Genomic DNA, 18,010 nt, shown 5'->3' with positions numbered 1-18,010 from the left:
ATGAGGGGCCACAGCTTTGTTGGTGGCCCGGTGTGAGTGGGGCACTGCTGGCCTTTCTGCAGGAGTTGCCAGGCTGCCAACTGTAAAGAAGAGGATGTGTCACCCATACCTTCCGCTGGAATTTCTCTCCGGACAGAGGTGAGGAAGGAAAAAAGCAGTGGGGGCCGGGACAGGAGGGATATCACAGGCAGGACAATGGAAAGCTTCCGGAAGAGTACCCGGGGCCAGGACCACCCTGGCTGGCCTGCAGGCACCAAGTTGGCCTGCGTGCTGTCGCTAGTGGGGCTCCACGGCCCTTCCTCTAGGCTTTCAAGCCCTTGTACATATTCAGGTGTTTTACCTGGGAAGGGTGGGAACAGTTCAGCAGCAGCTGGCCTGGGGCTCAGCTCACCTTTATTCAGAGATGCCTCGGCATGGTCTCGCAGCTTTGCAATGAGGACGCTCCTTGCGTGGGGGGTGGGTGCTAGCTAGATGGGAGATGATTCCACACCTCTGACCAATTTCAGAATTGTTTACCACTGGAGCAAGTGCCCTGATAGGATTTTCCTCTGTATAACTGGTGGGTTCAGGTTTTTTTCGTTTATGGTTCAAGTTAGATTTTATTCCTCTTTTATGTATTTATAGATATAAGCATGGAAATAATTCATTCCTATAAATACGTGTGTGAAGGGAAGAATTTTTTCTGTTTTATTTTTAAATTTTATTTTTTAAAATTTTGAAATTTAATTTTATTTACTTTTTTATACAGCAGGTTATTATCAGTTATGTATTTTATGCATATACATGTATACAGGTCAATCCCAATCTCCCAACTCATCCCACCACCACCACCCCATGGCTTCCCACACTTGGTGTCCATACGTTTGTTCTCTACCTCTGTGTCTCTATTTCTTCCCTGCAAACCAGTTCATCTGTACCATCTTTTAGGTTCCACATATATGCATTAATATACAATATTTGTTTTTCTCTTTCTGACTTACTTCACTCTGTGTGACAGTCTCTAGATCCATCAACTTCTCTACAAATGACTCAGTTTCATTCCTTTTTATGGCTGAGTAATATTCCATTTTATATATGTACCACATCTTTATCCATTCGTCTGTCTGTGGGCATTTAGGTTGCTTCCATTACCTGGCTATTGTAAATAGTGCTGCAATGAACATTGTGGTGAATGTGTCTCTGTGATTTATGGTTTTCTCTGGGTATATGCCCAGAAGTGGGATTGCTGGATCCTATGGTAATTCTCTTTTTAGTTTTTTAAAGGAACCTCCATACTGTTCTCCATAGTGACTGTATCAATTTACATTCCCACCAATAGCGGAAGAGGGTTCCTTTTGTCCACACCCTCCCCAGAATTTGTTGTTTGTAGATTATCTGATGATGCCGATTCTAACAGGTGTGAGGTGATACCTCATTGTCGTTTTGATTTGCATTTCTCTAATAATTAGTGATGTTGAGCAGCTTTTCATGTGCGTCTTGGCCATCTCTGTGTCTTCTTTGAAGAAACGTCTCTTTAGAACTTCTGCCCATTTTTGTATTGGGTTGTTTGTATGTTTAATATTAAGCCGCATGAGCTGTTTATATATATTGGAGATTAAACTTTTGTCCATTGATTCGTTTGCAACGATTTTCGCCCAGTCTGAGGGATGCCTTTTTCCATTCCCGTCTTTTTAACCAAACAAGAAAGAAAGACAAAGAAGCAGAACACTAATGTGCATAAAATATGCCTTTTGAAACGGTCGTTTTGAAATATGGACGTCCTTTGAATTTTTTGGTCGATACGTGACCCCAGGATTTGTTTTCAGGGCAGGTGTCATTTACAGGCCTGCAATGATTTTGAATATCAACTGACCATTAGCGCTGGGATTAAAGCTGCTGTTGTGTGAAACGGCCACAAGGTGGCAGCAGTTCTCCCTTACCAAATCTGGTTACTAGGGCAGCAGAGCCTCAATGGAAGTCCTGTTCTAGATTGGAATTTAGAATGGAATGTGCCAGGAGAAAGCCCCTCAAGTTTGTCTCCCTACTTCTTGTTCGTATTTTTAATTTAAATTTTTATTTTTTATTAGAGCAAGTTTGATTACAATGTTTGGCTTATTGTAGGTGTTGAAGATGTGGTTCTTTTACACATATACAGATGTCTGTTCTTCCTGGGATCCTTTTCCCAGGGACGTTATGACAGAATGTTGAGTAGTCTTCTCTTGGTATTCCGTAGGTCTTTGGTGATTATATATGTCACCTGTGTTTGTATATGTCTGTTAACCCCGATATCGTAATGAAACCAATCCTCACACCTTTCCATTGGTGAACCATAAGTGTGTTTAATGAATCTGTGATTGCCCTTCTCCGTGGAAATATCTGCCCTGGTATCAATTTATAGGTAACACCTATAAGTGATATGATATGATATGTGTCTTTCACTTTCTGACTTACTCCAAGTCACGTGATTACCTCGAGACTCATCTAAGGGGCTGCAAATGGCATTGTGTGCTTTTTTTCCTTGGCTAATATTCTGTCCTAGCGAGGTCCATTTTCTGCAATGTGATTCCCTGAGGGCTGAGTATTAGCTGACCTGGGCAGCCTGACCCTGCCGTCACGCCCTCCCGAGGTGTGCCTGGGTTGAGGTCAATATAAACAGCGCTCCAGGCAGCAATAGCCCCTGCAGCTGTGCCTGACTCCATATTCTCTGCCCCGTCAGCAGTGTCGGGGATGTGATGGTGGGAGGGTGTGAGGGTCCACGGCTTTTTGGGTGGCCCGGTGTGAGTGGGGCTCTGCTGGACTTTCTGCAGGAGTTGCCAGGCTGCCACCTGTAAAGAAGAGGATGTGTCACCCATAACTTCCACTGGAGTATCTCTCCGGGCTGAGGTGAGGAAGGAATAAAAGGAGTGGGGACCGGGACAGGAGGGGTATCTCAGGCAGGGCAATTGAAAGCTTCCAGAAGAGCGCCCGTGGCCAGGACCATCCTGGCTGACCTGCAGGCACCAAGTTGGCCTGCGTGCTTTCGCTGGTGTGGCTCCACGGCCCTTCCTCTAGGCTTTCAAGCCCTTGTACATATTCAGGTGTTTCACCTGGGAAGGGTGGGAACAGTTCAGCAGCAGCTGGCCTGGGGCTCAGCTCACGTTTATTCACAGAGGCCTCGGCACGGTCCCCCAGCTTTGCAATAAGGACGCTCCTTGCGTGGGCGGGCGGGGATGCTGGCTGTATTCGAGATGATTCCCCACCTCTGACCAATTTCAGAATTGTTTACCACTGGAGCAAGTGCCTTGGTAGTGTTTTCCTCTGTATAACTGTTAGGTTCAGTTTTTTTTTTTTCTTTTTTGGTTCAAGTTAGATTTTATTCCTCTTTTATGTATTTATAGATATAAGCATGGAAATAATTCATTCTTATAAATACATCAGTGTGAATGGAAGAATTTTTTTTCTGTTTTATTTTTACATTTTATTTTTTAAAATTTTGAAATTTAATTTTATTTACTTTTTTATACAGCAGGTTAATATCAGTTATGTATTTTATGCATATACATGTATACAGGTCAATCCCAATCTCTCAACTCATCCCACCACCACAACCCCATGGCTTCCCAAACTTGGTGTCCATACGTTTTTTCTCTACCTCTGTGTCTCTGTTTCTTCCCTGCAAACCAGTTCATCTGTACCATCTTTTAGGTTCCACATATATGCATTAATATACAATATTTGTTTTCCTCTTTCTGACTTACTTCATTGTATATGACAGTCTCTAGATCCATCGATGTCTCTACAAATGACCCAGTTTCATTCCTTTTTATGGCCGAGTACTATTCCATTTTATATATGTACCCCAATTTTATCCATTCATCTGTCTGTGGGCATTTAGGTTGCTTCCATTACCTGGCTATTTTAAATAGTGCTGCAATGAACATTGTGGTGAATGTGCCTTTTTGATTTATGGTTTTCTCTGGGTATATGACCAGAAGTGGGATTGCTGGATCGGATGGTAATTCTATTTCTAGTTTTTTAAAGGAAACTCCATACTGTTCTCCATAGTGACGGTATCAATTTACATTCCCACCAATAGTGGAAGAGGGCTCCTTTTGTCCACACCCTCCCCAGAATTTGTTGTTTGTAGATTTTCTGATGATGGCGATCCTAACAGGTGTGAGGTGATACCTCATTGTAGTTTTGATTTGCATTTCTCTAATAATTAGTGCTCTTGAGCAGCTTTTCATGTGCGTCTTGGCCATCTCTGTGTCTTCTTTGAAGAAACGTCTCTTTAGAACTTCTGCCCATTTTTGTATTGGGTTGTTTGTTTTTTTAATATTAAGCTGCATGAGCTGTTTATATATATTGGAGATTAAACCGTCGTCCATTGATTCGTTTGCAACGATTTTCGCCCAGTCTCAGGGATGCCTTTTTCCATTCCCGTCTTTTTAACCAAAAAAGAAAGAAAGACAAAGAAGCAGAACACTAATGTGCATAAAATATGCCTTTTGAAACGGTCGTTTTGAAATATGGACGTCCTTTGAATTTTTTGGTCGATATGTGACCCCAGGATTTGTTTTCAGGGCAGGTGTCATTTACAGGCCTGCAATGATTTTGAATATCAACTGACCATTAGCGCTGGGATTAAAGCTGCTGTTGTGTGAAACGGCCACAAGGTGGCAGCAGTTCTCCCTTACCAAATCTGGTTACTAGGGCAGCAGAGCCTCAATGGAAGTCGTGTTCTAGATTGGAATGTAGAATGGAATGTGCCAGGAGAAAGCCCCTCAAGTTTGTCTCCCTACTTCTTGTTCGTATTTTTAATTTAAATTTTTATTTTTTATTACAGCAAGTTTGATTACAATGTTTGGCTTATTGTAGGTGTCGAAGATGTGGTTCTTTTACACATATACAGATGTCTGTTCTTCCTGGGATCCTTTTCCCAGGGACGTTATGACAGAATGTTGAGTAGTCTTCTCTTGGTATTCCGTAGGTCTTTGGTGATTATATATGTCACCTGTGTTTGTATATGTCTGTTAACCCCGATATCGTAATGAAACCAATCCTCACACCTTTCCATTGGTGAACCATAAGTGTGTTTAATGAATCTGTGATTGCCCTTCTCCGTGGAAATATCTGCCCTGGTATCCATTTTTAGGTAACACCTATAAGTGATATGATATGATATGTGTCTTTCACTTTCTGACTTACTACAAGTCACGTGATTACCTATAGACTCATCTACGGTGCTGCAAATGGCATTGTGTCCTTATTTTCCTTGGCTTCTATTCTGCCTTAGCGAGGTCGATTTTCAACAATGTGATTCCCTGAGGGTTGTAGATTAGCTGACCTGGGAAGCCTTACCCTGCCGGCCGGCCCTCCCCAGGTGTGCCTGGTTGAGGTCAATATAAACAGCACTCCAGGCAGCAATAGCCCCTGAAGCTGTGCCTGACTCCATATTCTCTGCCCCGTCAGCAGTCTCGGGGCTGAGCTGGTGGGAGGGAATGAGGGGCCACAGCTTTGTTGGTGGCCCGGTGTGAGTGGGGCACTGCTGGCCTTTCTGCAGGGGTTGCCAGGCTGCCACCTGTAAAGAAGAGGATGTGTCACCCATACCTTCCGCTGGAATTTCTCTCCGGACAGAGGTGAGGAAGGAAAAAAGCAGTGGGGGCCGGGACAGGAGGGGTATCACAGGCAGGACAATGGAAAGCTTCCGGAAGAGTACCCGGGGCCAGGACCACCCTGGCTGGCCTGCAGGCACCAAGTTGGCCTGCATGCTGTCGCTAGTGTGGCTCCACGGCCCTTCCTCTAGGCTTTCAAGCCCTTGTACATATTCAGCTGTTTTACCTGGGAAGGGTGGGAACAGTTCAGCAGCAGCTGGCCTGGGGCTAAGCTCACCTTTATTCAGAGATGCCTCGGCACGGTCTCCCAGCTTTGCAATGAGGACGCTCCTTGCGTGGGGGGTGGGTGCTAGCTGGATGGGAGATGATTCCACACCTCTGACCAATTTCAGAATTGTTTACCGCTGGAGCAAGTGCCCTGGTAGGGTTTTCCTCTGTATAACCTGTGGGTTCAGGTTTTTTTTCGTTTATGGTTCAAGTTAGATTTTATTCCTCTTTTATGTATTTATAGATATAAGCATGGAAATAATTCATTCCTATAAATACATGTGTGTGAAGGGAAGAACTTTTTTCTGTTTTATTTTTAAATTTTATTTTTTAAAATATGGAATTTAATTTTATTTACTTTTTTATACAGCAGGTTATTATCAGTTATGTATTTTATGCATATACATGTATACAGGTCAATCCCAATCTCCCAACTCATCCCACCACCACCACCCCATGGCTTCCCACACTTGGTGTCCATACGTTTGTTCTCTACCTCTGCGTCTCTATTTCTTCCCTGCAAACCAGTTCATCTGTACCATCTTTTAGGTTCCACATATATGCATTAATATAAAATATTTGATTTCCTCTTTCTGACTTACTTCATTCTGTATGACTGTCTCTAGATCCATCGATGTCTCTACAAATGACCCAGTTTCATTCCTTTTTATGGCCGAGTAATATTCCATTTTAAATATGTACCCCAATTTTATCCATTCATCTGTCTGTGCGCATTTAGTTTTCCTCCATTACCTGGCTATTTTAAATAGTGCTGCAATGAACATTGTGGTGAATGTGCCTTTTTGATTTATGGTTTTCTCTGGGTATATGCCCAGAAGTGGGATTGCTGGATCAGATGGTAATTCTATTTCTAGTTTTTTAAAGGAAACTCCATAGTGTTCTCCATAGTGACTGTATCAATTTACATTCCCACCGATAGTGGAAGAGGGCTCCTTTTGTCCACACCCTCCCCAGAATTTGTTGTTTGTAGATTTTCTGATGATGCCGATCCTAACAGGTGTGAGGTGATACCTCATTGTAGTTTTGATTTGCATTTCTCTAATAATTAGTGCTCTTGAGCAGCTTTTCATGTGCGTCTTGGCCATCTCTGTGTCTTCTTTGAAGAAACGTCTCTTTAGAACTTCTGCCCATTTTTGTATTGGGTTGTTTGTTTTTTTAATATTAAGCTGCATGAGCTGTTTATATATATTGGAGATTAAACCTTTGTCAATTGATTCCTTTGCAACGATTTTCGCCCAGTCTGAGGGATGCCTTTTTCCATTCCCGTCTTTTTAACCAAAGAAGAAAGAAAGACAAAGAAGCAGAACACTAATGTGCATAAAATATGCCTTTTGAAACGGTCGTTTTGAAATATGGACGTCCTTTGAATTTTTTGGTCGATACGTGACCCCAGGATTTGTTTTCAGGGCAGGTGTCATTTACAGGCCTGCAATGATTTTGAATATCAACTGACCATTAGCGCTGGGATTAAAGCTGCTGTTGTGTGAAACGGCCACAAGGTGGCAGCAGTTCTCCCTTACCAAATCTGGTTACTAGGGCAGCAGAGCCTCAATGGAAGTCGTGTTCTAGATTGGAATTTAGAATGGAATGTGCCAGGAGAAAGCCCCTCAAGTTTGTCTCCCTACATCTTGTTCGTATTTTTAATTTAAATTTTTATTTTTTATTACAGCAAGTTTGATTACAATGTTTGGCTTATTGTAGGTGTCGAAGATGTGGTTCTTTTACACATATACAGATGTCTGTTCTTCCTGGGATCCTTTTCCCAGGGACGTTATGACAGAATGTTGAGTAGTCTTCTCTTGGTATTCCGTAGGTCTTTGGTGATTATATATGTCACCTGTGTTTGTATATGTCTGTTAACCCCGATATCGTAATGAAACCAATCCTCACAACTTTCCATTGGTGAACCATAAGTGTGTTTAATGAATCTGTGATTGCCCTTCTCCGTGGAAATATCTGCCCTGGTATCCATTTTTAGGTAACACCTATAAGTGATATGATATGATATGTGTCTTTCACTTTCTGACTTACTACAAGTCACGTGATTACCTCTAGACTCATCTACGGTGCTGCAAATGGCATTGTGTCCTTATTTTCCTTGGCTTCTATTCTGCCTTAGCGAGGTCCATTTTCAACAATTTGATTCCCTGATGGTTGTGGATTAGCTGACCTGGGCAGCCTTACCCTGCCGGCCGGCCCTCCCCAGTTGTGCCTGGTTGAGGTCAATATAAAGAGCGCTCCAGGCAACAATAGCCCCTGAAGCTGTGCCTGACTCCATATTCTCTGCCCCGTCAGCAGTCTCGGGGCTGAGCTGCTGGGAGGGAATGAGGGGCCACAGCTTTGTTGGTGGCCCGGTGTGAGTGGGGCACTGCTGGCCTTTCTGCAGGAGTTGCCAGGCTGCCACCTGTAAAGAAGAGGATGTGTCACCCATACCTTCCGCTGGAATTTCTCTCCGGACAGAGGTGAGGAAGGAAAAAAGCAGTGGGGGCCGGGACAGGAGGGGTATCACAGGCAGGACAATGGAAAGCTTCCGGAAGAGTACCCGGGGCCAGGACCACCCTGGCTGCCCGGCAGGCACCAAGTTGGCCTGCGTGCTGTCGCTAGTGTGGCTCCACGGCCCTTCCTCTAGGCTTTCAAGCCCTTGTACATATTCAGCTGTTTTACCTGGGAAGGGTGGGAACAGTTCAGCAGCAGCTGGCCTGGGGCTCAGCTCACCTTTATTCAGAGATGCCTCGGCACGGTCTCCCAGCTTTGCAATGAGGACGCTCCTTGCGTGGGGTGTGGGTGCTAGCTGGATGGGAGATGATTCCACACCTCTGACCAATTTCAGAATTGTTTACTGCTGGAGCAAGTGCCCTGATAGGATTTTCCTCTGTATAACTGGTGGGTTCAGGTTTTTTTTCGTTTATGGTTCAAGTTAGATTTTATTCCTCTTTTATGTATTTATAGATATAAGCATGGAAATAATGCATTCCTATAAATACATGTGTCTGAAGGGAAGAACTTTTTTCTGTTTTATTTTTAAATTTTATTTTTTAAAATTTTGAAATTTAATTTTATTTACTTTTTTATACAGCAGGTTATTATCAGTTATGTATTTTATGCATATACATGTATACAGGTCAATCCCAATCTCCCAACTCATCCCACCACCACCAGCCCATGGCTTCCCACACTTGGTGTCCATACGTTTGTTCTCTACCTCTGTGTCTCTATTTCTTCCCTGCAAACCAGTTCATCTGTACCATCTTTTAGGTTCCACATATATGCATTAATATACAATATTTGATTTCCTCTTTCTGACTTACTTCATTCTATATGACAGTCTCTAGATCCATCGATGTCTCTACAAATGACCCAGTTTCATTGCTTTTTATGGCCGAGTAATATTCCATTTTATATATGTACCCCATCTTTATCCATTCATCTGTCTGTGGGCATTTAGGTTTCTTCCATTACCTGGCTATTTTAAATAGTGCTGCAATGAACATTGTGGTGAATGTGCCTTTTTGATTTATGGTTTTCTCTGGGTATATGCCCAGAAGTGGGATTGCTGGATCAGATGGTAATTCTATTTCTAGTTTTTTAAAGGAAACTCCATAGTGTTCTCCATAGTGACTGTATCAATTTACATTCCCACCGATAGTGGAAGAGGGCTCCTTTTGTCCACACCCTCCCCAGAATTTGTTGTTTGTAGATTTTCTGATGATGCCGATCCTAACAGGTGTGAGGTGATACCTCATTGTAGTTTTGATTTGCATTTCTCTAATAATTAGTGCTCTTGAGCAGCTTTTCATGTGCGTCTTGGCCATCTCTGTGTCTTCTTTGAAGAAACGTCTCTTTAGAACTTCTGCCCATTTTTGTATTGGGTTGTTTGTTTTTTTAATATTAAGCTGCATGAGCTGTTTATATATATTGGAGATTAAACCTTTGTCAATTGATTCCTTTGCAACGATTTTCGCCCAGTCTGAGGGATGCCTTTTTCCATTCCCGTCTTTTTAACCAAAGAAGAAAGAAAGACAAAGAAGCAGAACACTAATGTGCATAAAATATGCCTTTTGAAACGGTCGTTTTGAAATATGGACGTCCTTTGAATTTTTTGGTCGATACGTGACCCCAGGATTTGTTTTCAGGGCAGGTGTCATTTACAGGCCTGCAATGATTTTGAATATCAACTGACCGTTAGCGCTGGGATTAAAGCTGCTGTTGTGTGAAACGGCCACAAGGTGGCAGCAGTTCTCCCTTACCAAATCTGGTTACTAGGGCAGCAGAGCCTCAATGGAAGTCGTGTTCTAGATTGGAATTTAGAATGGAATGTGCCAGGAGAAAGCCCCTCAAGTTTGTCTCCCTACATCTTGTTCGTATTTTTAATTTAAATTTTTATTTTTTATTACAGCAAGTTTGATTACAATGTTTGGCTTATTGTAGGTGTCGAAGATGTGGTTCTTTTACACATATACAGATGTCTGTTCTTCCTGGGATCCTTTTCCCAGGGACGTTATGACAGAATGTTGAGTAGTCTTCTCTTGGTATTCCGTAGGTCTTTGGTGATTATATATGTCACCTGTGTTTGTATATGTCTGTTAACCCCGATATCGTAATGAAACCAATCCTCACACCTTTCCATTGGTGAACCATAAGTGTGTTTAATGAATCTGTGATTGCCCTTCTCCGTGGAAATATCTGCCCTGGTATCCATTTTTAGGTAACACCTATAAGTGATATGATATGATATGTGTCTTTCACTTTCTGACTTACTACAAGTCACGTGATTACCTCTAGACTCATCTACGGTGCTGCAAATGGCATTGTGTCCTTATTTTCCTTGGCTTCTATTCTGCCTTAGCGAGGTCCATTTTCAACAATTTGATTCCCTGATGGTTGTGGATTAGCTGACCTGGGCAGCCTTACCCTGCCGGCCGGCCCTCCCCAGTTGTGCCTGGTTGAGGTCAATATAAAGAGCGCTCCAGGCAACAATAGCCCCTGAAGCTGTGCCTGACTCCATATTCTCTGCCCCGTCAGCAGTCTCGGGGCTGAGCTGCTGGGAGGGAATGAGGGGCCACAGCTTTGTTGGTGGCCCGGTGTGAGTGGGGCACTGCTGGCCTTTCTGCAGGAGTTGCCAGGCTGCCACCTGTAAAGAAGAGGATGTGTCACCCATACCTTCCGCTGGAATTTCTCTCCGGACAGAGGTGAGGAAGGAAAAAAGCAGTGGGGGCCGGGACAGGAGGGGTATCACAGGCAGGACAATGGAAAGCTTCCGGAAGAGTACCCGGGGCCAGGACCACACTGGCTGCCCGGCAGGCACCAAGTTGGCCTGCGTGCTGTCGCTAGTGTGGCTCCACGGCCCTTCCTCTAGGCTTTCAAGCCCTTGTACATATTCAGGTGTTTTACCTGGGAAGGGTGGGAACAGTTCAGCAGCAGCTGGCCTGGGGCTCAGCTCACCTTTATTCAGAGATGCCTCGGCACGGTCTCCCAGCTTTGCAATGAGGACGCTCCTTGCGTGGGGTGTGGGTGCTAGCTGGATGGGAGATGATTCCACACCTCTGACCAATTTCAGAATTGTTTACTGCTGGAGCAAGTGCCCTGATAGGATTTTCCTCTGTATAACTGGTGGGTTCAGGTTTTTTTTCGTTTATGGTTCAAGTTAGATTTTATTCCTCTTTTATGTATTTATAGATATAAGCATGGAAATAATGCATTCCTATAAATACATGTGTCTGAAGGGAAGAACTTTTTTCTGTTTTATTTTTAAATTTTATTTTTTAAAATTTTGAAATTTAATTTTATTTACTTTTTTATACAGCAGGTTATTATCAGTTATGTATTTTATGCATATACATGTATACAGGTCAATCCCAATCTCCCAACTCATCCCACCACCACCAGCCCATGGCTTCCCACACTTGGTGTCCATACGTTTGTTCTCTACCTCTGTGTCTCTATTTCTTCCCTGCAAACCAGTTCATCTGTACCATCTTTTAGGTTCCACATATATGCATTAATATACAATATTTGATTTCCTCTTTCTGACTTACTTCATTCTATATGACAGTCTCTAGATCCATCGATGTCTCTACAAATGACCCAGTTTCATTGCTTTTTATGGCCGAGTAATATTCCATTTTATATATGTACCCCATCTTTATCCATTCATCTGTCTGTGGGCATTTAGGTTTCTTCCATTACCTGGCTATTTTAAATAGTGCTGCAATGAACATTGTGGTGAATGTGCCTTTTTGATTTATGGTTTTCTCTGGGTATATGCCCAGAAGTGGGATTGCTGGATCAGATGGTAATTCTATTTCTAGTTTTTTAAAGGAAACTCCATAGTGTTCTCCATAGTGACTGTATCAATTTACATTCCCACCGATAGTGGAAGAGGGCTCCTTTTGTCCACACCCTCCCCAGAATTTGTTGTTTGTAGATTTTCTGATGATGCCGATCCTAACAGGTGTGAGGTGATACCTCATTGTAGTTTTGATTTGCATTTCTCTAATAATTAGTGCTCTTGAGCAGCTTTTCATGTGAGTCTTGGCCATCTCTGTGTCTTCTTTGAAGAAACGTCTCTTTAGAACTTCTGCCCATTTTTGTATTGGGTTGTTTGTTTTTTTAATATTAAGCTGCATGAGCTGTTTATATATATTGGAGATTAAACCTTTGTCAATTGATTCCTTTGCAACGATTTTCGCCCAGTCTGAGGGATGCCTTTTTCCATTCCCGTCTTTTTAACCAAAGAAGAAAGAAAGACAAAGAAGCAGAACACTAATGTGCATAAAATATGCCTTTTGAAACGGTCGTTTTGAAATATGGACGTCCTTTGAATTTTTTGGTCGATACGTGACCCCAGGATTTGTTTTCAGGGCAGGTGTCATTTACAGGCCTGCAATGATTTTGAATATCAACTGACCGTTAGCGCTGGGATTAAAGCTGCTGTTGTGTGAAACGGCCACAAGGTGGCAGCAGTTCTCCCTTACCAAATCTGGTTACTAGGGCAGCAGAGCCTCAATGGAAGTCGTGTTCTAGATTGGAATTTAGAATGGAATGTGCCAGGAGAAAGCCCCTCAAGTTTGTCTCCCTACTTCTTGTTCGTATTTTTAATTTAAATTTTTATTTTTTATTACAGCAAGTTTGATTACAATGTTTGGCTTATTGTAGGTGTCGAAGATGTGGTTCTTTTACACATATACAGATGTCTGTTCTTCCTGGGATCCTTTTCCCAGGGACGTTATGACAGAATGTTGAGTAGTCTTCTCTTGGTATTCCGTAGGTCTTTGGTGATTATATATGTCACCTGTGTTTGTATATGTCTGTTAACCCCGATATGGTAATGAAACCAATCCTCACACCTTTCCATTGGTGAACCATAAGTGTGTTTAATGAATCTGTGATTGCCCTTCTCCGTGGAAATATCTGCCCTGGTATCCATTTTTAGGTAACACCTATAAGTGATATGATATGATATGTGTCTTTCACTTTCTGACTTACTACAAGTCACGTGATTACCTCTAGACTCATCTACAGTGCTGCAAATGGCATTGTGTCCTTATTTTCCTTGGCTTCTATTCTGCCTTAGCGAGGTCCATTTTCAACAATTTGATTCCCTGATGGTTGTGGATTAGCTGACCTGGGCAGCCTTACCCTGCCGGCCGGCCCTCCCCAGTTGTGCCTGGTTGAGGTCAATATAAAGAGCGCTCCAGGCAACAATAGCCCCTGAAGCTGTGCCTGACTCCATATTCTCTGCCCCGTCAGCAGTCTCGGGGCTGAGCTGCTGGGAGGGAATGAGGGGCCACAGCTTTGTTGGTGGCCCGGTGTGAGTGGGGCACTGCTGGCCTTTCTGCAGGAGTTGCCAGGCTGCCACCTGTAAAGAAGAGGATGTGTCACCCATACCTTCCGCTGGAATTTCTCTCCGGACAGAGGTGAGGAAGGAAAAAAGCAGTGGGGGCCGGGACAGGAGGGGTATCACAGGCAGGACAATGGAAAGCTTCCGGAAGAGTACCCGGGGCCAGGACCACCCTGGCTGGCCGGCAGGCACCAATTTGGCCTGCGTGCTGTCGCTAGTGTGGCTCCACGGCCCTTCCTCTAGGCTTTCAAGCCCTTGTACATATTCAGGTGTTTTACCTGGGAAGGGTGGGAACAGTTCAGCAGCAGCTGGCCTGGGGCTCAGCTCACCTTTATTCAGAGATGCCTCGGCACGGTCTCCCAGCTTTGCAATGAGGACGCTCCTTGCGTGGGGTGTGGGTGCTAGCTGGATGGGAGATGATTCCACACCTCTGACCAATTTCAGAATTGTTTACTGCTGGAGCAAGTGCCCTGATAGGATTTTCCTCTGTATAACTGGTGGGTTCAGGTTTTTTTTCGTTTATGGTTCAAGTTAGATTTTATTCCTCTTTTATGTATTTATAGATATAAGCATGGAAATAATGCATTCCTATAAATACATGTGTCTGAAGGGAAGAACTTTTTTCTGTTTTATTTTTAAATTTTATTTTTTAAAATTTTGAAATTTAATTTTATTTACTTTTTTATACAGCAGGTTATTATCAGTTATGTATTTTATGCATATACATGTATACAGGTCAATCCCAATCTCCCAACTCATCCCACCACCACCAGCCCATGGCTTCCCACACTTGGTGTCCATACGTTTGTTCTCTACCTCTGTGTCTCTATTTCTTCCCTGCAAACCAGTTCATCTGTACCATCTTTTAGGTTCCACATATATGCATTAATATACAATATTTGATTTCCTCTTTCTGACTTACTTCATTCTATATGACAGTCTCTAGATCCATCGATGTCTCTACAAATGACCCAGTTTCATTGCTTTTTATGGCCGAGTAATATTCCATTTTATATATGTACCCCATCTTTATCCATTCATCTGTCTGTGGGCATTTAGGTTTCTTCCATTACCTGGCTATTTTAAATAGTGCTGCAATGAACATTGTGGTGAATGTGCCTTTTTGATTTATGGTTTTCTCTGGGTATATGCCCAGAAGTGGGATTGCTGGATCAGATGGTAATTCTATTTCTAGTTTTTTAAAGGAAACTCCATAGTGTTCTCCATAGTGACTGTATCAATTTACATTCCCACCGATAGTGGAAGAGGGCTCCTTTTGTCCACACCCTCCCCAGAATTTGTTGTTTGTAGATTTTCTGATGATGCCGATCCTAACAGGTGTGAGGTGATACCTCATTGTAGTTTTGATTTGCATTTCTCTAATAATTAGTGCTCTTGAGCAGCTTTTCATGTGCGTCTTGGCCATCTCTGTGTCTTCTTTGAAGAAACGTCTCTTTAGAACTTCTGCCCATTTTTGTATTGGGTTGTTTGTTTTTTTAATATTAAGCTGCATGAGCTGTTTATATATATTGGAGATTAAACCTTTGTCAATTGATTCCTTTGCAACGATTTTCGCCCAGTCTGAGGGATGCCTTTTTCCATTCCCGTCTTTTTAACCAAAGAAGAAAGAAAGACAAAGAAGCAGAACACTAATGTGCATAAAATATGCCTTTTGAAACGGTCGTTTTGAAATATGGACGTCCTTTGAATTTTTTGGTCGATACGTGACCCCAGGATTTGTTTTCAGGGCAGGTGTCATTTACAGGCCTGCAATGATTTTGAATATCAACTGACCGTTAGCGCTGGGATTAAAGCTGCTGTTGTGTGAAACGGCCACAAGGTGGCAGCAGTTCTCCCTTACCAAATCTGGTTACTAGGGCAGCAGAGCCTCAATGGAAGTCGTGTTCTAGATTGGAATTTAGAATGGAATGTGCCAGGAGAAAGCCCCTCAAGTTTGTCTCCCTACTTCTTGTTCGTATTTTTAATTTAAATTTTTATTTTTTATTACAGCAAGTTTGATTACAATGTTTGGCTTATTGTAGGTGTCGAAGATGTGGTTCTTTTACACATATACAGATGTCTGTTCTTCCTGGGATCCTTTTCCCAGGGACGTTATGACAGAATGTTGAGTAGTCTTCTCTTGGTATTCCGTAGGTCTTTGGTGATTATATATGTCACCTGTGTTTGTATATGTCTGTTAACCCCGATATCGTAATGAAACCAATCCTCACACCTTTCCATTGGTGAACCATAAGTGTGTTTAATGAATCTGTGATTGCCCTTCTCCGTGGAAATATCTGCCCTGGTATCCATTTTTAGGTAACACCTATAAGTGATATGATATGATATGTGTCTTTCACTTTCTGACTTACTACAAGTCACGTGATTACCTCTAGACTCATCTACAGTGCTGCAAATGGCATTGTGTCCTTATTTTCCTTGGCTTCTATTCTGCCTTAGCGAGGTCCATTTTCAACAATTTGATTCCCTGATGGTTGTGGATTAGCTGACCTGGGCAGCCTTACCCTGCCGGCCGGCCCTCCCCAGTTGTGCCTGGTTGAGGTCAATATAAAGAGCGCTCCAGGCAACAATAGCCCCTGAAGCTGTGCCTGACTCCATATTCTCTGCCCCGTCAGCAGTCTCGGGGCTGAGCTGCTGGGAGGGAATGAGGGGCCACAGCTTTGTTGGTGGCCCGGTGTGAGTGGGGCACTGCTGGCCTTTCTGCAGGAGTTGCCAGGCTGCCACCTGTAAAGAAGAGGATGTGTCACCCATACCTTCCGCTGGAATTTCTCTCCGGACAGAGGTGAGGAAGGAAAAAAGCAGTGGGGGCCGGGACAGGAGGGGTATCACAGGCAGGACAATGGAAAGCTTCCGGAAGAGTACCCGGGGCCAGGACCACCCTGGCTGGCCGGCAGGCACCAAGTTGGCCTGCGTGCTGTCGCTAGTGTGGCTCCACGGCCCTTCCTCTAGGCTTTCAAGCCCTTGTACATATTCAGGTGTTTTACCTGGGAAGGGTGGGAACAGTTCAGCAGCAGCTGGCCTGGGGCTCAGCTCACCTTTATTCAGAGATGCCTCGGCACGGTCTCCCAGCTTTGCAATGAGGACGCTCCTTGCGTGGGGTGTGGGTGCTAGCTGGATGGGAGATGATTCCACACCTCTGACCAATTTCAGAATTGTTTACTGCTGGAGCAAGGGCCCTGATAGGATTTTCCTCTGTATAACTGGTGGGTTCAGGTTTTTTTTCGTTTATGGTTCAAGTTAGATTTTATTCCTCTTTTATGTATTTATAGATATAAGCATGGAAATAATGCATTCCTATAAATACATGTGTCTGAAGGGAAGAACTTTTTTCTGTTTTATTTTTAAATTTTATTTTTTAAAATTTTGAAATTTAATTTTATTTACTTTTTTATACAGCAGGTTATTATCAGTTATGTATTTTATGCATATACATGTATACAGGTCAATCCCAATCTCCCAACTCATCCCACCACCACCAGCCCATGGCTTCCCACACTTGGTGTCCATACGTTTGTTCTCTACCTCTGTGTCTCTATTTCTTCCCTGCAAACCAGTTCATCTGTACCATCTTTTAGATTCCACATATATGCATTAATATACAATATTTGATTTCCTCTTTCTGACTTACTTCATTCTATATGACAGTCTCTAGATCCATCGATGTCTCTACAAATGACCCAGTTTCATTGCTTTTTATGGCCGAGTAATATTCCATTTTATATATGTACCCCATCTTTATCCATTCATCTGTCTGTGGGCATTTAGGTTTCTTCCATTACCTGGCTATTTTAAATAGTGCTGCAATGAACATTGTGGTGAATGTGCCTTTTTGATTTATGGTTTTCTCTGGGTATATGCCCAGAAGTGGGATTGCTGGATCAGATGGTAATTCTATTTCTAGTTTTTTAAAGGAAACTCCATAGTGTTCTCCATAGTGACTGTATCAATTTACATTCCCACCGATAGTGGAAGAGGGCTCCTTTTGTCCACACCCTCCCCAGAATTTGTTGTTTGTAGATTTTCTGATGATGCCGATCCTAACAGGTGTGAGGTGATACCTCATTGTAGTTTTGATTTGCATTTCTCTAATAATTAGTGCTCTTGAGCAGCTTTTCATGTGCGTCTTGGCCATCTCTGTGTCTTCTTTGAAGAAACGTCTCTTTAGAACTTCTGCCCATTTTTGTATTGGGTTGTTTGTTTTTTTAATATTAAGCTGCATGAGCTGTTTATATATATTGGAGATTAAACCTTTGTCAATTGATTCCTTTGCAACGATTTTCGCCCAGTC

The sequence above is a fragment of the Mesoplodon bidens genome (assembly GCF_964165515.1).
Source record: "Mesoplodon bidens genome assembly, contig: HAP1_SCAFFOLD_39, whole genome shotgun sequence".
NCBI lineage: Eukaryota > Metazoa > Chordata > Mammalia > Artiodactyla > Ziphiidae > Mesoplodon > Mesoplodon bidens.
Note: the sequence above shows the minus strand (reverse complement) of the source record.